Source organism: Rhinoderma darwinii, chromosome 5 (genome assembly GCF_050947455.1).
Source record: "Rhinoderma darwinii isolate aRhiDar2 chromosome 5, aRhiDar2.hap1, whole genome shotgun sequence".
NCBI classification, from domain to species: Eukaryota; Metazoa; Chordata; class Amphibia; order Anura; family Rhinodermatidae; genus Rhinoderma; species Rhinoderma darwinii.
The window spans coordinates 215904354-215930654 of record NC_134691.1 but is presented as its reverse complement, the minus strand read 5'-3'; the positions used below and the strand labels follow the sequence as shown (position 1 = coordinate 215930654).

Below are 26301 nucleotides of genomic sequence, written 5' to 3'. Positions count from 1 at the left end.
TTAAGGGGAAGTATAGAGTGGGCTCACGGGCTGAGCTCGCTCCATACTCAGTGCGTGACGACTGTGTTACACAGCTGACACCTCACTGCAATGGGCGGAATTAAAGATCACTTTGATTCCACCTGTTTAACACCTTAAATTCCGCGGTCAATTGCGACCGCGGCATTTTAATTGTTAGAATCAGGGGGATGCCCCTCAAACAGGCTCCCCCGCGGCATGACGGGTCATTTACAGTGGTTGTTCTGGCAGCCTGGGGGCCTAATAAAGGCCCCCAGGTCTGCCATCTTTATACTCCTTTGAAGCTTCAAAGCAGACTGTCAGAATCACGACAAAGTGCAATACATTAGTATTGCAGTATATCATGCAAACGATCCAACAATCATTGCTTTATTAGTCCCCTAGGGGGGATAATAACAAAAAGTAAAAAAAAATGTAAATAAAGATTTTTATAATGTTCCAAAAAAAAAAAAGCTAATTTTACCATTTTTTCCCTGAAGCAATGTTAAAAAAAATAAAAGTTAACATAACTGGTATTGCCGCATCCGTAAAAGTCAGAAATATCACAATATAGTGTTACTTAACCCGCTCGATGAACGACGTGAAAAAAAAATATATAAAACACGCAAAGTTTTTGGTCACCTTAGCACTCCAAAAAAGTGGAAATTAAAAGTGATCAAAAAGTCGCATGTACCCCAAAATGGTATATGTGAAAACTACAGCTCGTCCCGCAACATTGAAGCCCTCACACCTTTAAATTGATGGAAAAATAAAAAAGTTATGACTCTCAGAATATGGCGACACAAAACATTTATTTTATTTAGCAAGTGGTATAACATAAAACAAAATATATAAATTTGGTATTGCCATAATCGTATCAACCTGTAGAATAAGGTGAATATGTGGTTTTTACCACCTGATGGACGCCGTAAAAACAAAAAATCCTAAAAATTGGTGTAATCTCTGTTTTTTGCCCATTTCACCCCACATATAATTTTTTTTTCAGATTCCCAGTACATTATGCAATATAATAAGTGGTGCCATGAAAAACTACAACTTGTCCCACACAAAATAAGCCCCCCATATGGCTATGTCGATGAAGAAATAGAAAAGTTATGGCTTTTGGAAGGTGGGGAGGAAAAAACTAAAATGAAAAACTCAAATTGGCCTGGTCTTTAAAGGGGTTAAAACTGACAGCAGGAAACACAGCTTGAGGAACGGGCGGTCCGATTGCCTAGGCAACCATACAACCTTAGAGCTTTTCAAGAGCGGCTTCTGGTGTTATACGATTCCCTAGGCAATTGGACAGCCCAGACTCCAGGTTGTGTCAACCGCCATTAGTTTTCAATTCTGTTGGGCTTTTACCATAATTGAATGTACACTTACACCAATCAGCTTTAACACTAAAACCACATGCTTAATATTGTGTAGGTCCCCTTCGTGCCGTCAAAACAGCTTTGATCCATTGAGGCATGGACTCTACAAGACCTCTGAAAGGATCCTGTGGTGTCTGACATCAAGATGTTTGAAGCAGATACTGTGGTTTGCGAGGTGGGGCCTTCATGGATTGGACTTGCTTTTCCAACACATCCTAGAGATGCTTTATTGGATTGAGATTTCGGGAATTTATCCTGCAGAAAGAGGCCACTACCATTAGGGAATATTATTGCCATGAAGGGGTATAATGTTGCCATGAAGGGGTATATCTGCAACAATGTTTAGGTAAGTAGTACGTGTCAAAAGTAACATCCACATGAATGCCAGGACCCAAGGTTTCCAAGCAGATCATCATTGCCCAGAGCATCAAACTGCCTCCGTCTTCTGGCCTTCTACTTATAGTGCATCCCCGGTAAGTGACGCACGTGCACCCAGCAGGCCACCTTCTTCCATTTCTCCATGATCTAGTTCCGATGCTCACATACCCATTGTAGACTCCTTTCGCGGTGGACAGGGTTCAGCATGGGCCCTCCAACTGGTCTGCAGCTACGCAGCCCAAAACAAAGTACGTTGCTATGCACTGTGTGTTCTGACACCTTTCTATCATAGCCGTCATTAACGTTTTTCAGCAATTAATACTATAGTAGCTCTTTTGTAGGATCCGACCAGACGGGCCAGTCTTCACTCCGCATGTGCATCAATGAGCCTTTTGCGCCCATAACCCTGTCAATAATTCACCGGTTTCCATACTTTGAACCTCTTTTGGTAGTTACTAACCACTGCATACTGGAAACATCCCCAAGTCCTGACTTTTTGGAGATGCTCTGACCCAGTCGGCTAGCCACCCCAATTTAGCTCTTGTCAAAGTCAGATCCTCACACTTTTCCTACTACCAACATATTCACGTCAAAATCTAATTGTTCACTTGCTGCCGTATATGTCCTACTCCTTGACAGTTGCCATCATAATGAGATTATATATTTTTTTTCACTTTACCTATCAGTGGTTTTAATGTTATGGGTGATCGGTGTATCTGCTTGTACTAATCCAGACCTTCTAGGACAGTAAGTAGCTGTCTGACGCTTAGAGTTTTATCCGACTCTCTATCTTGAATTTCCTTGGTAGTAAAGCCTCCCAAAAAAACTTCCATCCTTATTATTTTGTAGAGACATGCTTGATTAACTCTCTGTCGAATATGAAACATGATTTGGTCACAGTGATCAAAAGTCTATTTGTCCATCATCAATGTGTAAGACCAAAGCCTTCATCCCCATTTATAGCATATAAATTAAAAAAACAAAGAATGTTTTGGAAGTGTAGCTCAATAGTGCCATTAGAGGAAGTAGCTAGCTTCTCCTCCTAGATAAACTGAGAATCTGCTTAGATTATTGAGCTATTGATTATCATATATACGATAACCATAAATGATTGCGACAGGACCAGTGGTGGCCTTAGATGCAAAGATTTTTTATTTCCATTCTAAGAATCTTGATAGATTGTTTCATTGTTTTAAAGAATTAGCTAGAATAGTTTAAACACAAAGATATTGTTTTACTGTTTTTTTTCCATTATTAGCACTTGATTTGCGTATATAGGAAGTTATAAACCTAATAAGCTATTCATGTATTTATTTATTTTTGCTTTCCTTTGAACAGTAGCAAGTACAGTATCTTAGAAGTTTTTTAACGATAATAGAACAACAATGGTATGCATTATCAGGCCATATCAAGGTTGGTGGAGCCACCTGGGCAAATGCATCAGCCATGTAAAGCATCTACAGGACCCAACAACAATCTCATTTTTCTAAGAGCAGCCGACTGTCCCCCAACATCTGCTATTTGAAAAGCCATGTTGGATTTCTATTCTTTCTTCAACCTAACAAGTAGCAATAAACATGCACGTTCAAACGTTCTCTGTTAGTAGTGCAGACAGATGGGGCAACCAAGTTCCATACAAAATACGACATTAGAACTTCGTTTCTTAATATAAATATTAGTGAACCCTAAATAATCACTTTAATAAAACTTTTATATACTGGGAGATAAAGTTAAATCGTTTTTAAACTGTCATGTTTTGTTGTTGGAATTGTTTGGGAAGGACTGAAGGGAATTGTCTTTTAGCTCTACCTATAATCCAGCCCTATAATCCGGCATCTTTCTCAAATTAAATTCAGATTTTTTTAGATTGTATTACTGTAAGAAAATCCTTCTCATCAAGATATTCACCCTCTTTTCATTAACATGTTACTGCAACCCCATCCCTGGCCAAAGAAGATCCGAACAGAGGATTTTTAATTATTCTCATTCAACTAGACCCAAAGCAACGTGATATAAGTGAGCAAAATAATAGGATATGTACTGTAAGTAGAAGATGACTCTACAGATGGTTTAGCAACTGTGTTGTATAAAAACGACATGTGTGAATTACATACTTGTAAGACCCATGCTGTCATAACCACAGAAATTACAAATTGTGCTTTCACCCCTGTGTTGTACTGAATTGTAAAAAGCCACAGAATGGAATGGTGCTACACAGATAAAAATAAGATTATTAATATAACATATATAATTTTAATAATAAAAATGATCTCAATATGAGATAGTCATATAAATTGATTATTATATTAATATATATAATATATTGTATATTATTATTATTATTATTATTATTATTATTAATGATGGATTTATATTTATATAAATTAATCAATTTAATTTTAATAATAGTAATCATCAATCAATCAATCAATCAATCAATCATTATGGTCATACAATGTCTTTATGTGGTGATTCCCCAATGAATTAAAGGATGAGGTGTATCTGCCTTCACCATTTCTATTTGAGCAATTACCGAATGTGTAGGATATATTAATAGCTGAAACTACTTGTTAAAGGCTATGTACACGTGCCATATAGTGAACGGCGCCTTCATATATAATCAGATGGGAGCAGTAACCACATGAGAATAATATTTTATGGTAATGTAAATGTTCTATCATCAGCATGTGTTGACGCTAATTGGTTTGGCCACCTATGATTGGGCCAATATAAGTTCCCTCCCCTAAACCCACTTATAAAAGATTAATTCATCGTACCACCCAGTACCCCTTGAAAAAGCTGACTGTGAAACGTACATTGGGGTTTTGTGGTGGTGGTCCCCTGTGTATGTGGGGTTCAATATGCAACAATCTGGTTGGTATTTGTTTAGATTGAAAGTTTAATCCACTGAGGGTTCACAGGCTGTTATTTAAATCTCAAGTGTATGCATATGGCGTTCCTGGTTTAAATGTCCTTGGTATTATTACACCATATATCTATATATTGTGAGGGTTTAGCATCAGGAGAGGTTGGTACAGCGGTTTCTTTGTAGCCAGAGACAGGGACACCGTGCATTAAGAGTCATAACAGGGCTTTGCCTGTGTTTTTATTCTTGTCAAAGAAACAGCCTCTTGTACAACAAGGCAAAATACAAAATAAATCCTGCTCGTCTGAGCACTAACTAAACAAGATATTATCTAACTATACCAAGTGCCTTCCTACCAGGCACTGGACACAAAGTAACACAGGTTTTTACTCACATAGAATACAGGCTACTCCAGCCTTAGTAGTCTCCAGTCTGAGGCCTCATGCACACGACCGTAAAAACTCCCGTTATTACGGGTCGTAATTACGACCCGTAATAACGGGCTCATAGACTTCTATTGGCGACGGGTGCCTTCCCGTTTTCTCACGGGAAGGTGCCCGTGCCGTTGAAAAAGATAGAACATGTCCTATTTCAGGCCGTAATAACGGCACGGACAGTCCATAGAAGTCTATGGAGCTCTCGTAATGACGGGTGGCTACATGTGTGCACCCGTCATTACGGCAGCGTTGCTAAGCGACGTCAGTAAATAGTCACTGTCCAGGGAGCTGAAAGAGTTAACTGATCGGCAGTAACTCTTTCAGCACCCTGGACAGTGACTACCGATCAGTATAAACCTGTAAAAAATAAAAATAAAAGACGTTCATACTTACCGACAACTTTCTGCTTCCTCCAGTCCGGTCTCCCGCCCGTTGCCTTGGTGACGCGTCCCTCTCGACATCCGGCCCAACGTCCTGGATGACGTTTCAGGCCATGTGACCGCTGCAGCCAATCACAGGTCAATCACAGGCTGCAGCGGTCACATGGACTGCCGCGTCATCCAGGGATGTCGGGCTGGATGTGAAGAGAGGGACGCGTCACCAAGACAACGGCCGGGTAAGTATGAATTTCTTTAACTTTTATTACAGAAAAGGCTGTCCCTTCTCTCTATCCTGCACTGATAGAGAGAAGGGGCTGCCGATTAGTGCAGTGCTATTTTGCCGCCAAAAACGTGCTCGTAAATACGGGTGGAATACGTGTGACACCGGACCCATATTTACGGGCACGGGTTCGTAAATACTGGTGCAAAACGGGTGGAATACGTGTGACACCGGACCCATATTTACGCCAGTATTTACGGGTGGGAAAAAATACGGTCGTGTGCATGAGGCCTGAGTCAGGGGTGAGACTCACACACACTGTGTCTGCACCTTTTTATACACAGGCTACAGGTGCAGCTAATTGAGCAGCAGCCTTGTCCTACAAACAGAGATGGACTAGGGATTGGGGAACCCGCCCTGCTCTTCTCCAATCCAACTCCAGGCCCTTTTTTCCGGCTTTTCCTTAAGCCGAGATTGGAAAGCTAGAGCTTTCTATTGCAAAAACTACTCATTCCCTGGAGCCTAGGATACATATGACAGGATTCTAGGGGAAATGTACCTTTGCTCAATGACTTTACCTGTCACTGTCTCACAATATATATATATATATATATATATATATATATATATATATATGCATATATATATATATATATATATATATATACATATATATATATATATATATATGCATACTCAGTAGATTTAAATAACACACATATATATATACATATGTGTGTATGATACAATATTGTTCTTGTCTATATTGTAGGTCCCTGACATGCTTTTAATATGTATGTTTACTTCTAGGTCTTCTAGGTCTTGATGGCCAATTGAGATTTATTGTGTCTGAGGCCCCATGCACACAAACGTAAAAAAAACTCCATAATTGCGGATCGCTAGTATCACTACGGAGGGGTGTCCATGCCGTAGAACCGTGTCGGGAATTATGGAGCATGTCCTACTTTTCAATTTTTATGGCCCGTGCTCCCAAACTTTGTATTGCAATCGAGGGCCGTGATTACGGGCACGGCCGTGTGCATGAAGCCTCAATAAAATTAGAATTTTTTTGAGGTACATATGGTGTACTTTGGATTATGTTCAGTATATGCACATGTTTATACATATGTTGATAGGTAATATGTTCATGCATTGATATGTGTAGACAGTTTGGGCCTCTTAAGGTATAGGTAGTAATATATGTAAACCTTTAAAGCCTTGTTTACTAAAACAATGTATTTAAGGCAACTTTGTGATTGTTTTTTCTTAACATTTTTTTTATTACTTTTTGAGATGCAGCTTCAATGTATCTTGCGCTGAAACCCGAATATGTCAGGTCTTTGGGACTGACGGCTTTGGTGACAGCGGGTCCTGTATGTCTCTGACACACAGGATCCACCTGTTATCAATCACATCTAAGTATTAACATCTCTGACACGCAGGACTCACTGTCACAGAAGCCGTCGATCCCGCTGACCTGACGAATTCGGGTTGCATGGGAAGAAATAGCTTCTATGTATCCAGGATACATAGAAGCCGTATCTCAAAAGTTACATTTTTTTTAAATAAAAACCAATTACAAAGTTGCATTAAACACTATAATACATTGTTTTACTGAAAAAAAAGTCTTCAAAGGTTTACATAGCTTTAAAGGCTAAGTACGCCTTTGTAATACATTTTTTCAATTATATGAATGTGTTTTTAAGCAACTTTCCAAATCACTTTTATTAAAAAATGTTTTTACTTTTTAAGATCCTGTATACATAGAAGCTGTATTGTTCTGTCAGTTGATTCCATCAGGTCAGCTGAACTGACGGGTCGGCTGAGAGCGGGTCCTGCATGTCTGTGTCACGCAGTATCCACCTGATAACAATCACATCTACAGTAAGTTATGAACTTAGCTGTGAATGATATTAACTGGATCCTGTGTGTCACGGTACAGATTCTATGTATATAGGAAAGATAGAAGCTGTATCTTAAAAAGTTAGAACTAATTTGAATAAAAGTGATTGGAAAGTTGCCTAAAAACACTAATTACGTTAATTTAATAAAACAATTTTTTTTTACAAAGGTGTACATAGCCTTTAAATATAAATATACATATACTGTTTATTTTCATATTATCTGGGGAAAAAATCTTCTACAGTACCTATGTTTTCTAGAGGAATTGTAAAATGTTCATACTAATCACAAAGAAATACATTACTACACTGTGATGGCGCCACATGGAACAATCCATCATGTTCTTGTTTCTAAATATCTTGCTCTCAACATTGCCTTGTTAGATGATTGCCTCCGGTTCTGTCTGCTAGGACAGTTTCATTTGGAAACCTGCTGTGTCTCTTTATGGGGGAGGGCAATGGGAATGATGTGAAGCTTGAACATTGACAATGGCTGGATCCTTTTGTGATGGACAATAAATTCTGTGGCAAATAGAAGTCAGGTATCTAACAAGGGACATGTGGCATGGCTACAATTTCTTTCCTACGGTTGTTTTTTTCTCTAAACTTTTGTTGCCCTACTAAAAATAGCAGAGACATTTAAGTGTATGTATTTGAGAGAGTGTGTGTGTGTGTGTGTGTGTGTGTGTGTGTGTGTGTGTCTATTTGTCTGCACTGCTGCTATGAATGATGTCATCGATTTTTCCTGTTCATCTTTAGTTTGGATTACATTGTTATTTGTAGTAATTTGCATGTAATAAACATAGTAATCATAATAATAATCCTAATAATAATAATCATAATAATTCAGATTTAAAAAGCAGACCTTACAACAGTTTAAAACACAGGTTTAGGTTCATATTCATCAATCAATCAATCAATCAATCAATCAATGATCTACTTCTCTCTCCTATCTATCTATCTATCTATCTATCTATCTATCTATCTATCTATCTATCACCCTATATTCTCTCTATCATATTATCTAATTGTATATCTATATTTTAAACCTATATCTATAATTTGTATCTATCTAATCTGTCTCATACCTATTATCTGTCTATATACAGTCTATCTCTCTCAAGTCTATCTATTTTAAATAAATCTCGTATCTATCTATCTATCTACCCAGTGGCGGATCATCATTAGGGCGAACCGCACGGGCCCCCTCTTGCCCAGTGGTGTCGCTAGCACCTGAGAGGGCCTCGGTGCTAACTACAGCCACATTCACTTGTATCTGCGTCCTCAGGACGTGGATACAAATGAATACTATAGTCTGAAGGCCACGTTAGGCCTGCAGCCTATAAGTCGCAGGAAAGACTCCCCGCGCAGGCCAGCGTGATGACATCACTGCATCACATCACTGCTTCACGCTGGTCTGCTCAAGCGTCCCACCAGGATGCTGTCCAGCGCTCCGTCCGTCGCAGAAACTGGGCAAGGTAGGTACAATTTTGGCTGTGTGGCAATATACTGAGGGGGGATTGCTGTGTACCACTATATACAAGGGGGAGCGCTGTGTGGCACTATATACAAGGGAGGGGAGCGCTGTGTAGCACTGATACAGGGGGGAATGCTGTGTGTCACTATATACAAGGGAGGGAGGGCCTTGTGGCACTTTATACAAGGGGGAGCTGTGTGGCACTATATACAAGGGGGGCTGTGTGACAAGGGGGCTGTGTGGCACAATATACAGGGGAGGGAGGGCTGTGTGGCAGTATATACAAGGGGGCTGTGTGGCACTTTATACAAGGGAGGCTGTGTGGCACTATATACAAGGGAGGCTGTGTGGCACTATATACAAGGGAGGGGGGCTGTGTGGCACTATATACAAGGGAGGGGGGCTGTGTGGCACTATATACAAGGGGGCTGTGGCACTAAACACAAGGGGGCTGTGAGGCACTATACACAAGGGGGGAGCTGTGTGGCTCTATATAAAATGGGGGCTGTGTGGCACTATACTAAGGGGGGCTGTGTGGCACTATTTAGATGGGGGAGGGCTGTGTGGCGCTATCTACAGGGTCTGGGTGTCGCCCTATCTGCAGGGGTCTGTGTGTGGTGCTATCTACTAAGGGGGGTAGTGTGGCACCATATGCAAGAGGGAGCTGTGTGGCACTATATACAAGGGGGGCTGTGTGCCTCTATATACAAGAGGAGCTGTATGCCACTATTTACTAAGGGGGGCTGTGTGGCATTATCTACTAAGGTGGGCTGTGGTGCACTATCTACTAGGGGGGCTGTGTGTCACTATATACAAGGGGAGAGGACTGTTGCGCCACCTACAGAGGGGCTGTGTGGCACTCTCTGCAGGGAGATGTGTGTGGTGTTATCTACAGGTGGCTGTGTGTGTGGCGCTATCTGCAGGGGTCTGCGTGTGGCTGGAATAAGTCATCACAGTGGTCTGGATCGGATGGAGAAAAAAAGGGAATGTGAATGACTAATCAAAGAAGACATCACCTGTGAGTCACTAGATATAAATGTGTATAACTGGCATCGACCACTATATGGTCACTACATGGGGGTAATATTGGTCTTTGCATAGTGGTTTCTATTCACTAACAGTATAGGGGTATTATTCAGTCACTATGTGGTTATGGTGTGGCGGTATTATTCAGTAACAGCTTGAGGGTGTTATTTAGTCACTATGTGGTCATGGTGTTAAGGTATTATTCAGTAACAGTATGGGGTATTATTCAGTCACTTTGTGGTTATGGTGTGGCAGTATTATTCAGTATCAGTATGGGGGTATTATTTAGTCACTATGTTGTTATGGCATGGTGGTATTAGTCAGTAACAGTATGGGGGTAATATTCATTCACTTTGTGGTTATGGCGTGGCGGTATTATTCAGTAAGAGTATGGTGGTATTATTCAGTCACTATGCGGTTATGGTGTGGTGGTATTATTCAGTAACAGTATGGGGTATCACTCAGTCACTATGTGGTTCAGGTGTGGCGGTATTATTCAGTAACAGTATGGGAGTCTTATTCGGTCACTATGTGGTCATGGTGTGGCGGTATTCATTAACAGTATGGGGGTATTATTCAGTCACTATGTGGTTATGGTGTGACGGTATTATTTGGACCTTATAATGTATTATTATTGGTAATATTGGTCTTATAATAGTGAGTTGTGTTTAGTAACAGTATGCAGGTAATATTTCATCTGGTATAATTGTATGATATAATAACTGTATATAGATCATTTTTTTGTGTGAGAGGGGGACATTTGCTTTGGTGCGGGCAACACTCCTCTATCTCATATCTATCTATCTATCTCAAATCTATCTCATATCTATTTATCTATCTATCTATCTATCTCATATCTATCTATCTATCTATCTATCTAATTTGATCAAAATATGCGCTAAGAACCTCCCTATTTTAAGTAGATTTAGCAGTAATCTATATTTATTTATATTTAGTGGCTTAAGTCCACCGTCCAGCAGTACCAGTCAAGGTTATGGGTGGGTGCACGCCCTAGGAGCTCGATTACAACTCCAAGTCTCCTATAGTCATCCAAGAATAGGCAGCACTCCAAGTCACAGTGAAAAAAATTGCCTTTTTATTAGCCCTTGTACACAAGGGCTAATAAAAAGGCAATTTTTTTTCTCACTGTGACTTGGAGTGCTGCCTATTCTTGGACGACTATCTATCTATCTATCTATCTATCTATGTATCTCATATCTACCTATCGCTCTATCTATCTATCTATCTATCTATCTATCTATCTATCTATCGCTCTATCTATCTATCTATCTATCTATCTATCTATCTATCTATCTATCTATCTATCTATCTATCTATCTATCTATCTATCTATCTATCTATCGCTCTATCTATCACTATCTATCTATCTATCTATCTAATATCTATCTATCTAATATCTATCTATATATCTATCTTCTTTACTTAATCTTTATTTCTTTAGCATTTCTGGCTAGCAGTGTCTAGCAGCCCCATAGATATTACATTATTGACAGTGAGTATATATGCAGTTTAACTCCAGTTATAATTCTTTGCAAAAGTTCAGACAACCAGTGAAGTAAAACAAATTTTTCATCCAAAACGAAATTTGTTGAAAAGCGTCTTTTTTATGCCAGATTAAAAAAAATTATAAAAATACAATATGCATGTGTATGTTACTAAAAATAACTTTGTAAACAAAGGGATTTTTTTTTTCTTGTCTTGTTTTTCTTCACACGTAGGACACCTTACATGTAAAGGATAGGTATTCTCAAATTTTCTTAGATAAAGGTTAAATACATCATTTCAAATCTCATTCAATTAAGTAATTGAGATGACTATTGTTAAGGAAATTATACAGAAGAAATGATGTAGAAGCAGATAGTTCATGAAAAGTAATTATGTCAATAACTGTCATTGTCAGATGCGTATGTATGTGACCTGCTACGTTCCACAAGCCGCCTTCCGGTGTGAACCACAGACAGAGTTTGGATAGTAATTTTGAATATACTGAGCCCTCATTAGACCAGGCATTGATTGAAGAAGAAAACACCCGTCTTTTTATGACGACTATTTATATACTGGAACTGTTCAGCATGAACACATTTCATTTAAAATTTTCTTTAAATGAAATGTAAGATTAGATAATGGGAGATTGCGTAATCCTATAACACTTTTTTTTAGTTTGTTTTGCATTATTTAAAGCAGTAAATGAATTTAATACTAAAATAAACAATGTAAAAAAACAAACTAAGAACTGAATAAACTACGTTTAATAGCAATAGAGGTAATTACTTTCTATTAATTTGATACCGGTCTTTATTACATATTGAACCTTGTGAAGCAGTCAACTCAGAGTTTATTTAAGAAGACTATGCCAAAATATTTTCAAAAATAGAGGAGCTCTATTCTTGAAATAGCTCAGTATGGAAAAGATTACAAGGTTCGAAGGACTACCTCCCAATATTGATTCCCAAATCAATGGACAATTTAATGAACACCCCATCTAATGAGATCACCATCAAAACGTTATGGAAACGCCCATTTGTATTAAAATGTGCATAAACCCCATCTTCTTGAAGTGCCATTTGTGGGACAGTCCCGTGAAATACAGGATTATTGTGATGGACAGTATGCTGAAGTTCTAGGACTCAATCAAATCACAGTGTAAATTTGCATCAGTGGTAATCTTGCATCTTTCCAGTGATGGACGGCCAAATCTATTTATCATGAGCTAGTCCAGGAAGGCACAAATCATGCTAGAAAAACATAGATAGCATTGCTTGCGTTTTTAGGTTCAACTTCAATGTTCATAACTCCCACAATAGAAAAAAAGAGAATGGGATTAATGGAAAAATCAGCAAGGTGGAAACAATAGCTAGCCAAGATGAAAGGCTCATCTCCTATTTGTAAAAGAAACACTGAGATGATCTCCAAGCTGTTTGAACCAATATCATATGGACAGAAGAGTTACAAGTTGAATAAGTCCCATATGGCTGATGTAAAACAAGTGCAGAATTTACAGTAGGAACATTATACATTCAAACATGGCAGAATGCGTTGTTGCCTCAGGACTTGGACAGCCAGGAAGGAACAATTCATTCTGTGCTGTATCCGGAAATGGTTATAATGAATATCCAACCTAGAATATCATCTTGTGTTTTTAAATTGAAATAGGTTTATAATTCTGTGTTGGTTAATTTCTTAATATATTTTTATAGCAATCGCAGCTCTGTTTTTCTGATACAGAGCTCCAAATCCTCTTCATAGACATACATATAAAAGATAACTTACTGACTACCTGCAGCTGCCACTAGAGGGACCTTAGCAGCTAACTGCATACTGTTATACTGTACATAAAATGGTTTGCAGTGATCTTCCATGCTCCCTCTAGTGGTAGCTGCAGGCAGCAGCATGTTATTGTTTAAATCTAAGTCTATGCAGGGGATTTTTGGGGCTCTGTATCAGAAAAACAGAGCTCCGACCACTATAAAGATATAAAAAGATATTATTCCGCACAGAATTTGTGACCTAATTTGACATGATGATAAAATGTGGGCATTCACTGTAAGTTTAATATCTGATCATCTGCCTGTAAGTTGAAGCACAATTAAGCTACATGTAGCCAGCTAATGCCCAAAACATAGATGTAAATTTACATCTGAATGGAGGAGACACATAACTGAAGTATTCAATTGGCATTGTCAAAACAAATAGTGATACCAGGGCAGGACCTTAAATGAATAGTTCCGGAACACAAACCTTCCAATGTAGAACTGTTTACAAAGTAAAGGAGTCTACAGTTTATTATAAGCCATGTGAAAAATTTATATGAAATTATAGGAAACGTTTGATTGCAGTTCTTGACGCTAAAGATAATGTAACCACTTATTATGTTCAAGGGGGGCAATTATATTTTCACATGGGTGATGTGAGTTTTTGATAATTTTAGAGGAATTCCATTTTCTCATGTTCCTGTACCTAACATTTTATTAAAGCTCGCATATCACTCAATGTGAAAGGGGGCACAGACTTAGCACTGTGGATGTTTTCTTTGTATTCAGCGTCTAAGGTTCAGTATAAAGAAGCCAACAAAGAAATGAGAGAATTCTAATTTCATGGAATAAGATACAGCTAAAAGCTGAGACAAGGAATTTAGTTAGGCCTCATGCACACGGCCGTAGCCGTGTACAGGGCCCGTGATTACGGGCACGGAGGGCCGCGGAGCAATCACTGACCATGCCCACAAAAGATTTGCATTCATTTCAATGGTGCAGGACCGCAATTGCAGACCATAAAATGACTTTCCCTTTGTTTTTGCAGTCCACAATTGCGGCCCCCCCACATGGTCCGTGTAAACCACGGTCATGTGTATGGGCCCATAGAAATGAATGGGTCCGCAATTCATCTGCATTTTTGCAGAGAAATTGCGGACGCAAAAACACATTCATGTGCATGAGGCCTTAGTGTTGCCTGACTTTGTCCATATCACTAAACCTTAAAGAAAATGTATCAATTCTATACTGCTTTTCTGTGCCTAAATTAATTTATGCCAAAGGCAACTGCCTTTTGCACCTAACCCAAGACCCATATTATAAAAATGTAATCAAGGCAGTAACACACATTTTACATTTAAAGGTTAAGTACAGTTTTACAACCATTTTTTATTACTCTAATTCATGTAAAGTAAAAAAAAATGAGACCATTTTATGTATACAGCTCCAATGCAGAATTATGTGCAGGTGAGTATATATGAAAGGAAGAAAAGGGGCCAGATGGAAGTAAGCAACACATAACTACAGTGTCATACACATGAATTATAGTCTAAAACTAGGGAGACACACCGCTTTGCATAGGAGCTGTATACACAAAACGGTAGGGGATTTTTAAATTTAGATTTAATCTTTATTTTTAAATGCATTAGAGCAATACCATAGTGACTACAGGAGAGCCCAAAACCTTTAAAAATGCCTTTTATTTTATTGGTGTATCAGTTATTTCAGGAATTCTCCAGAGAAGTAAAATTTTAAAATGTCAAGAAGTGCTAGCCGCCACTAGGCTGCGCTATACTTTTTTTGGTAAAATGTTAAGGCCTAGCAGCGGCTAGGCACTTCTGGTATTTTAACGTTGTCCTCTATCCGGGATGAATGGTTTATATTATAGTTGAGTAAACAACCTATAATAACGAGTTATATTAAATATCCCGCTTACAGAAACCTATAGTAAGTAAAACACCTTAATTATATATTTTTCCCTTTACACTATATATGTGCTGGGGGTTATATTAAAAAATATTATTCCACAAATTATTAACTCTTATATTTTCAAAGAAGCAAAGGAAATAAAAAGCCATTTTTAGCATACATCAAGAATAAATATTCTCAATGATATTCCATATAGCACAGAGCAGCAATTTATTTGGATATTTTTCCTGCTAGTTTAGTGAATTCCCCTAGTGCAAAATTCAGAATTGCATATGAGATATTTGAGTGTCTCAAACGATGTATGATAAATGAAGTAGCATGCTACTTATACGCTTATCATGTTCTTAGACTAGCAACAGGTTCAGCAAAGGGCACAGTCAGTAAATGAAATTTTCCACCAGGACAATATATCATCAGAAGAAATGTATGCACTGAAAACTTACAAGCTCGTTCAAGATGCGGACAAGGTGTGAAATGGTAAAAAATGAGAAGCAGGAGCAGAATTACAGAGCATTTCAAATTCAACTGCATTTTTATATACATTGAAGATGCTGCATTATATATTTTATATACACTACCGTTCAAAAGTTTAGGGTCACTTAGAAATTTCCTTATTTTTGCAAGAAAAGCACAGTTTTTTCCAATGAAGATAAAATAAAATTAATCATAAATACACTCTATACATTGTTAATGTGCTAAATGACTATTCTAGCTGCAAACGTCTGGTTTTTAATGCAATATCTACATAGGTGTATAGAGGCCCATTTCCAGCAACCATCACTCCAGTGTTCTAATGGTACATTGTGTTTGCTAACTGTGTTAGAAGGCTAATGGATGATTAGAAAACACTTGAAAACCCTTGTGCAATTATGTTAGCACTGCTGTAAACAGTTTTGCTGTTTAGAGGAGCTATAAAACTGACCTTCCTTTGAGCTAGTTGAGAATCTGGAGCATTACATTTGTTCTTCATTGTTCTTAGAAATGAAGGCTATTCCATGCGAGAAATTGCCAAGAAACGGAAGATTTCCTACAACGGTGTGTACTACTCCCTTCAGAGAACAGCACAAACAGGCTCTAACCAGAGTAGAAAGAGAAGTGGGAGGCCCCGCTGCACAACTGAGCAACAAGACAAGTACATTAGAGTCTCAAGTTTGAGAAATAGACGCCTCACAGGTCCTCAACTGGCAGCTTCATTAAATAGTACCCGCAAAAAGCCAGTGTCAACGTCTACAGTGAAGAGGCGACTCCGGGATGCTGGCCTTCAGGGCACAGTGGCAAAGAAAAAGCCATATCTGAGACCGGTTAATATAAGGAAAAGATTAATATGGGCAAAAGCACACAGACATTGGACAGAGGAAGATTGGAAAAAAGTGTTATGGACAGACGAATCGAAGTTTGAGGTGTTTGGATCACACAGAAGAACATTTGTGAGACGCAGAACAACTGAAAAGATGCTGGAAGAGTGTCTGACGCCATCTGTCAAGCATGGTGGAGGTAATGTGATGGTCTGGGGTTGCTTTGGTGCTGGTAAAGTGGGAGATTTGTACAAGGTAAAAGGGATTTTGAATAAGGAAGGCTATCACTACATTTTGCAACGCCATGCCATACCCTGTGGACAGCTCTTGATTGGAGCCAATTTCATCCTACAACAGGCCAATGACCCAAATAACACCTCCAAATTATGCAAGAACTATTTAGGGAAGAAGCAGGCAGCTGGTATTCTATCTGTAATGGAGTGGCCAGCGCAGTCACTAGATCCCATAGAGCTGTTGTGGGAGCAGCTTGACCGTATGGTACGCAAGAAGTGTCCATCAAGCCAATCCAACTTGTGGGAGGGCCTTCTGGGAGCATGGGGTGAAATTCTCTCCCGATTACCTCAGCAAATTAACAGCTAGAATGCCAAAGGTCTGCAATGCTGTAATTGCTGCAAATGGAGCATTCTTTGATGAAAGCAAAGTTTGAAGGAGAAAATCATTATTTGAAATAAAAAACATTATTTCTAACCTTGTCAATGTCTTGTCTATATTTTCTAGTCATTTTGCAACTCATTTGATAAATATAAGTGTGAGCTTTCATAGAAAACACAAAATTGTCTGGGTGACCCCATACTTTTGAACGGTAGTGTATATATATATATATATATATATATATATATATATATATATATGATCACAATACAAAGGAGACTACACGCATAGGGAAAAATTTTGGAGAGCGAGCTGTAGTTTTCACCGATACCATTTTGGGGTACATGCAACTTTTTGATCACTTTTTATTATACATATATATTTACAGCGTTCACCGAGCGGGTTAAACAATGCTATATTGTGATAGTTCAGACTTTTACAGATGCAGCGATACCAGTTAAGTTAACTTATTTTTTTTTTAACATTGATATAGGAAAGAAATGGCAAGAGGGGGGTATATGAACTTTTAATATTTATTTTTTTTGGAACATAAAAAAACTTTATTTCACAGATTTTTACTTTTCTTATTAGTCCCCCTAGGGGATTTGGACCAGCAATCATTGGATCGCTTGCATGATATACTGCAATATTAAAGTATATTGTAAATATTGCTTGAGTGCAAAGATGGCAGACCTGGGGGCCTTCATTAGGCCCCCAGGCTTCCATGACATCCATTGTCACCAGCCGATTGCGTCGCGGGCTGTGCGCGCGATGGCTTGTTTGATGTGGCACCCCCCTGATTCTAACAATTGAAATGCCGCAGTCGTGATTGACCATGGCATTTAAGGTGTTAAATGGCTGGAATCAAAGTAATCTTTGATTCCGCCCATTGGAATGAGGTGTCGGCTGTAAAACTGTATAACACAGCCGTCACCCGCTGAGTATGGAGCGCGCTCAGCCTGTGGGGTTAAAAGAGGGCTGTGTACATCTTCATAGCCATTGTCCCAATGTATCTAAAATGAGAAATCAAGCTACTTTGCAAATAGTCTTAAAAAAATATGTTGTTTTGTGCCTAAAACTCCTATACAGACCTATGCATCACTATGGTAACAGCCTACAAACAAACCCTGTGTATTCTGATCCTTCTGTCATATTACCATTAATTTGTCCCTTACATCTTGCTAACCTACGAAATGTATGTTAGTAAAAATGAGTTGCCAGATGGAAGGCTGTATTACTGTTGACATTAGTGATATATAAAGTAAGGGCCTGTTCACATCAGCGTTGGTTTCCGTTCATGGGTTCCATTGCAGCTTTCCGTTGGAGGACCCCATGAATGTAAAGGCAAACGGAAACCATAGCTTGTGTTTGCTTTAAAATTGATCTCAATGGTAATGCCTCTGTTGCAAATGGTTTCCATTCCCTAAGGTTTCTGTTCTTTAACGGAAACAATAGCATAGTTGACTATGCTATAGTTTCCGCTAAAAAAACTAAAACCTTACGGAACTGAAACGAACGGAATTCAACTGAATTCAACTTCAACTGCTATGGTTTCTGTTTGCCTCTCCATTCAGCGGGTGACACCATAAAATGTCCTCAAAACTAAATGTTCAATTAGTAGGACAGGTATGACTAAACAGTCACACTACATACAAAATACACCAAGTACACTATAATGTACATCCAGTCTTGCCTGGCATTGGATGGCTACATTTTAGGGGTTGGGGGTAAAAAGTGTTGCATATAAATTTATCTCACGTGCAGCAGTTTGGGCCTACGCATTGTGTATTCAAAAACTGGACAGCCTGGCATCGTCATCATATTATTAATAATAATAATAATAATAATAATAAATGAACAAGAATATTTAAAAGAAATGTTGCTTTAAATGTATTTTTTTTGCATTTGATTCTATGTATTGAGCATACCTCATGACTATCACAGGATGGTGGCATCTGACTTAAAAGATCACAGATTTATAAATGTCACTTTAGATAAGTAGTTAATCTGTGTTTATCAGTCTGGCACCAGATTTATAGATGAAGTCTATAAAATGTTATAGTTTGAGGTTAAGGATCATTTGAACTTTTCCTCAGCTTACAGTTTTACAGTACGTGTAAAGTATAACATCTGAGTTCAGATTAATGACAATAGAAAAGGACATCAAAAGGAAAATATAAAGTACATACATCCTTGACTGATAGAGTTGGAAACACTGCTTATAACTTTACAGACCCAGGACCCAGGTGAGAGTGCCTGAGGGGACCCTATTGAGCATAGCAGGAGGGGCCGTATTAGAGATATTGCATAAGGGCTGAGTAGCTGCAAGTTTTGCCTCTGAACAGCTAAAGTTTCTTGTTTTTCTTATTTACTTCTTTATAGTTTTTTCAGGAAAATAAAAAATTTATATCATACAAAAGTACAATCTAAAATCACACAAAGATCAAACCATTATTTCTACTATGGACAGCCAAAAGTTATCGGAGTGGACTTTGAATTTTTTAATGTATAATTTTTAATCATACAGACATCATGAATAGTATTCTACTCAGAAATCCATACCCTATTTTTATTTCTAAAGAACGCTCCAGCATCAATGAAACATAGCGGGTTTTTAAATTTACTACACCAGGGGTCAGTCCTCCCTTTCTCTAGTATGAAGCAACGTTCCTCAGTTCCCCATCTCTGTTACATGGTGACATTCTGCAGTCACTAGGGGGCAAATCTGTAAAAAACGGTATATGGCTTCTATTCAGGTCATGTAATAGCGGTGCGTTATCAGAAAACATATAAGAGCATGTCCGATGAATTAAAGCATTTACAGTATATGAAATAAGTCATTGACATGCCAAAATGGAAATCTTTACGTAGCGTATATCTTTAGTTTGATAATTAATATTAAATGTATAAATTCTCTCAAATTAGAAGAGTATGAAATGTACTTGAAGATCCGGAGCTGTAATAGATCTGTCTCATTATGTCACCCACCACGGCTCTCCTTGCGGTTTGTGTAGATGCTATCTGATCATGCACTGATGTACTTGTGGTTAGTAAATGATGGGACTTCAACTATCTGAGCTCAATTCATCTCCCTCGAGCCTCTTTACCCTTCTGACATTCTTTTGCAAATCTGCCAAAAAAATTCACTTTGACAGTGGGATCATTACGCAAAGGTCCTGAGTAAGCAGCTATTAATTAGGGTGATTAGGCCCCGGGCTGCAATTATAAACCACAAGGCACACTTAGCATCTCTCCTCGAGTCTTGTCTTTCTGCAGTGCTAATGTTTCTGAAAGCTTCATTTACCACCATTTACTGATTAAATAAACTATCGTATTTTGTTACTGAAGGGCAATGCTGAAAACCAATGCCAAAAAGACCAGTTTTTTAAATAGGATTTTTTTTTATCACTATTTTATTACTATTTTAACCCCTTCCCTCTTTAGCCACTTTTGACCTTCCTGACAGAGCCTCATTTTTCAAATCTGACATGTGTCACTTTATGTGGTAATAACTCCGGAATGCTTTCACCTATCCAAGCGATTCTGAGATTGTTTTCTCGTGACACATTGGACTTTATGTTACTGGCAAAATTTGCTCGATATGTTCAGTATTTAATTGTGAAAAACACCAAAATTTAGCGAAAAATTGCAAAAATTAGCATTTTTCTCAATTTAAATGTATCTGCTTGTAAGACAGGCAGTTATAATACACAAAATTGTTGCTAATTAACATCCCCCATATGTCTACTTTAGATTGGCATCGTTTTTTGAACATCCTTTTATTTTTCTATGACCTCACAAGGCTTAGAACTTTAGCAGCAATTTCTCACATTTTCAAGAAAATTTCAAAAGGCTATTTTTACAGGGGCCAGTTCAGTTGTGAAGTGGTTTTGAGGGCCTTATATATTAGAAACCCCAAAAAAGTCACCCCATTTTAAAAACTTCACCCCTCAAAGTATTCAAAACAGCATTTAGAAAATGTCTTAACCCTTTAAACATTTCACAGGAATTAAAGCAAAGTAGAGGTGAAATTTACAAATTTCATATTTTTCTGCAGAAATACATTTTTAATACAATTTTTTTTTATAACACAGAAGGTTTTACCAGAGAAATGCAACTCAATATTTGTTGCCCAGTTTTTGCAGTTTTAGGAAATATCCCACATGTGGCCGTAGCGTGCTACTGGACTGAAACACCGGCCTCAGAAGCAAAGGAGCACCTAGTGGATTTTGGGGCCTTATTTTTGTTAGAATATATTTTAGGCACCATGTCAGGTTTGAAGGGCTCTTGCGGTGCCAAAACAGTCAAAATCCCCCAAAAGTGACCCCATCTGGGAAACTAGACACCTCAAGGAAATTATCTAGGGGTGTAGTGAGCATTTTCACCGCACAGGTTTTTTACAGAAATTATTGGAAGTAGGCCGTGAAAATTAAAATCAACATTTCTTCAAAGAAAATGTAGGTTTAGCGATTTTTTTTCTCATTTCCACAAGGACTAAAGGAGAAAAAGCACCGCAAAATTTGTAAAGCAATTTCTCCCGAGTAAAACAATACCTCACATGTGGTAATAAACGGTTGTTTGGAGACACGGCGTGGCTGAGAAGGGAAAGAGCGCCATTTGGCTTTTGGAGTTCACATTTAGCAGGAATGGTTTGCGGAGGCCATGTCACATTTACAAAGCCCCTGAGGGGACAAAACAGTGAAAACCCCAAACAAGTGACCCCATTTTGGAAACTATACCCCTTGAGGAAATTATCTAGGGGTATAGTGAGCATTTTGACCCCACAGGTTTTTTGCAGAAATTTTTGCAAGTAGGCTGTGAAAATGAAAATCTACATTTTTTCAAATAAAATGTAGGTTTAGCTAATTTTTTTTCATTTCCACAAGGACTAAAGGAGAAAAATCACCATAAAATTTGTAAAGAAATTTCTCCCGAGTAAAACAGTACCCCACATGTGGTAATAAACGGCTGTTTGGACACACGGCGAGGCTGAGAAGGGAAAGAGCGCCATTTGGCTTTTGGAACTCAAATTTAGCAGGAATGGTTTGCGGAGGCCATGTTACATTTACAAAGCCCCTGAGGGGACAAAACAGTGGAAACCCCCCACAAGTGACCCCATTTTGGAAACAACACCCATTGAGGAAATTATCTAGGGGTATAGTGAGCGATTTGACACCACAGTTTTTTTGCAGAAATTATTGGAAGTAGGCCCTGAAAATAATAATCTACATTTTTTCAAAGAAAATGTAGGTTTAGCTAATTTTTTCTCATTTCCAGAAGGACTAAAGGAGAAAAAGCACCACAAAATTTGTAAAGCAATTTCTCCCGAGTAAAACAATACCCCACATGTGGTAATAAACGGCTGTTTGGACACACGGCAGGGCTTAGAAGGGAAAGAGCACTATTTGACTTTTTGAGATCACATTTAGCAGGAATGATTTGCGGAGGCCAGGTCACATTTGCAAAGCCCCTGAGGGGACAAAACAATGAAAACGCCCAAAAAGGGACTCCATTTAGGAAACTACACCTCTTGAAGAATGCATCTAGGGGTGTAGTGAGCATTTTGACCCCACAGATGTTTCATAGAATTTATTAGAATTAGGCAGTGAAAATAAAAACAGTCCTTTTTCTTCAATAAGACGTAGCTTTAGCGCAAATTTTTTCATTTTCTCAACAAATAAAGGAAAAAAAGAACCCAACATTTGTAAAGCTATTTCTCCCGAGTACGGCAATACCCCATATGTGGTCATAAACTGCTGTTTGGGCAAACCGCAGGGCTCAGATGAGAAGGACCGCCATTTGGAGTGCAGATGTTGCTGGATTGGTTTCTGGGCACCTGTGGGCCAAAAACAGTGGAAACCCCCCAGAAGTGTCCCCATTTTGTAAACTACACCCCTCAATGCATTTACCAAGGGGTGTAGTAAGCATTTTAACCCTGCAGGTGTTTTGTAGAAATTAGTGTGCGCTCAATGTTGCAGAGTGAAAATGGGATTTTTTTCCATAGATATGCCAATATGTGGTGCCCGGCTTGTGCCACCATAACAAGACAGCTCTCTAATTATTATGCGGTGTTTCCCGGTTTTAGAAACACCCTACATGTGGCCCTAATCTTTTGTCTGGACATATGACAGGGCTCAGAAGTGAAGAGTACCATGCGGAGTGGAGGCCTAATTTGGCGATTTACAAAGTATTGGTTCACAACTGCAGAGGCTCAGATGTGAAATAATAAAAAGAAACCCCTGATAAGTGACCCCATTATGGAACTGCACCCCTCAAGGCATTTATTAAGGGGTGTAGTGAGCATTTTCACCCCACAGGTCTTTTCCATAAATGAATGCGCTGCGGATGGTGCAAATTAAAAATTTATATTTTTCCCTAGATATGCCATTCAGTGGCAAATATGTCATGCCCAGCTTATGACGCTGGAGACACACACCACAAAAATTGTTAAAAGGGTTCTCACGGGTATGACGGTGCCATATATGTTGAAGGAAACTGCTGTTTGGGCACGCTGTAGGGTTCAGGGCCGAGGGAGCACCATTTGGCTTTTGGAGAGCGGATTTTGCTTGGTACTATATTTGTTTGAGTATTGCTGGTGTTTTATAATGTGGGGGTACATGTAAGCGGGGCGGAGTATATAAGGGGCATAGTCAGGTGGTATAAAAAAATAAAAATAATCCATAGATGTGTGTTACGCTGTGAAGCAATCCTTTCTGCACAGGCCGGTGTCGCACTGATAAATGGTGTCATTTCTTATCCCCCTTTTGGTCCACACTCCGCGCCTTTGTAGTTTGGGGAATTTTGCTGGGAAAGTATTATCCTGGTATAATACGGGCACCGTCGCTTCCATCGGATATGATTGGGCCCTCCCTTCCTGGTTCCCTAATTTTAGGTCCTTGATAAATCGCCTCTTGAAACAGAAGAAATGTTCTCCTCGGGCACAACTGCATATTTTTTTATTTCCTGACTTATTGGAGCCATAACTAATTTTATTTTTCATAGACGTAGCGGTATGAGGGCTGGTTTGTTGCGGGACGAGCTGTAGTTATTATTGGTACCATTTTGGGGTACATGTGACTTTTTGATCACCTTTTATCCTATTTTTTGGGATGCCAGGTAAACCAAAAAACGCAATTCTGGCACAGCTTTTTTTGGTTTTTTTTTATACAGAGTTCACCACGCATTATAAACTACATGTTACCTTTATTCTGCGGGTCAGTACGATTCCGGCGATACCTCATTTATAGAACTTTTTTATGTTTTACAACTTTTTGCACAATAAAATTACTTTTGTAAAAAGAATGTATTTTTTCTGTCGCCAAGTTGTGAGAACCATAACGTTTTAATTTTTTTGTCGACGGAGTTGTATGAGGGCTTGTTTTTTGCGGGACGAGCTATAGTTTTTATAGGTACCATTTTTGGATACGTGCGACTTTTTGATCACTTTTTATTGTAATATTTGTAGGGCAAAGTGACTAAAAAACAGAAACTCTGGTAACGTTTTTTACGGGTTTTTTTTACGCTGTTCACCGCGTGCAATAAATAATATAATATTTTGATACCTCCGGTCGTTACGGTCGTGGCGATACCAAATACATATGGTTTATTATTATTTTTCAATAATAAAGGACTTGATAAGAGTAAAAGGGGGATTGTGTGTTATTTGATTACTTGAAACTTTTATTGTTTTCAAACTTTTATTTTTTGCACTTTTTTTTACACTTTTTTATACTTTTTTTACACTTTTTCTCAAGTCCCACTAGGGGACTTGAAGGTCCAACGGTCAGATTTTTTTTTTTCTAATACATTGCACTACCTATGTAGTGCAATGTATTAGATCTGTCAGTCATTCACTGACAGCAAGCCGTTTAGGCTTCGCCTCCCGGCGGGGCCTAAATCGGCTTCCGTAATGGCAGAGCAGGAGACCATTGTGTCTCCTGTTGCCATAACAGCAGTCGCCAGTCCCGATTGCCTGTCAGGGCTGGCGATCTGCTTGTAACCGCTACGATGCAGCAATCGCTTTCGATTGCTGCATCGAAGGGGTTAATGGCAGGGATCGGAGCTAGCTCCGGTTCCTGCCGTTACAGGTGGATGTCAGCTGTACAGTACAGCTGACTTCCACCGCTGATGACGCCGGATCAGCTCCTGACCCGGCGCCATCTTGCCGGCAGCTACGGAAGCCGATCAGGCTCCGCCGCCGGGCGGATCTTGACCGGCTTCGGTGCTAGGCAGACCGGGAGGCCAGTATTAGGCCTCCGGTTGCCATTGCAGCCACCGGAACCCCGGCAATTTCATTACTGGGGTTCCGATGAGCTGCAAACACCTTAAGTGCAGCGATCGCGTTTGAGCGCTGCACTTATGGGGTTAATGGCGGGGATCGAAGCTAATTTCGGTCCCCGCCGTTACAGTCGGATGTCAGCTGTAAGATACAGCTGAGATCCGGTGATGATGGGACCGGCTCAGCTTCTGAGCCGGTGCCAAACGTTTGACGTACATGTACGGCAAGATGCGGGAAGTCAGTACTTTCCATGACGTACATGTACGTCAAATGTCGGGAAGGGGTTAACAGTGTTATTTGTATCATAACTGGCATAATATAATGCATGGAAAATAACTGGCAAGAATAAAAGAACTGCATTTACATAGTTAAATGTTTGTCCTATCTTACCATCGAAGGGGTTGTATGAAATTAGATAAACATGGCTGCTGTCTTCCAGGAACAGCGCCACTCTTGTCTATATGTTTTATGTCTGGTATTGCAGCTATTTATGGAAAAAAAAACAGCCATGTTTTCTAATCTTATACAACCACTAAAATTTACAGTATATGCAATGCCAATGAGGGTTGATGGTTGAAAAACCAACTAGTTATAAGTGGATGAATGGATCTCATGACTATTGATATGTTGATAGGAATTATAAACAATAACATCAGCATTCCAAAGGAAATCTTTTTATTGTCCCATAGTACAGACACCAGCAACGTTCCGGCCCTAACTGAGCCTTTTTCAAGCTTAGAGCAGAAAGTTGCTGGTGTCTGGATCTGGCCCATAAATACAGTCTGTTGAATTCTTACATGTGACGGTGGTGCTGTTACCATTCCTATCTCTACAATATTGATATGTTGATGTCTTGG

The 26301-nt window shown here is 39.0% G+C and overlaps 1 protein-coding gene across 4 annotated transcripts in view; it reads right to left on the bottom strand.

The window, feature by feature from the left end:
• Positions 1–26301, bottom strand: part of POU6F2 (POU class 6 homeobox 2) — a 456399-nt gene that overhangs the window by 176339 nt on the left and 253759 nt on the right. The gene's annotated exons all lie outside the window — the stretch shown is intronic.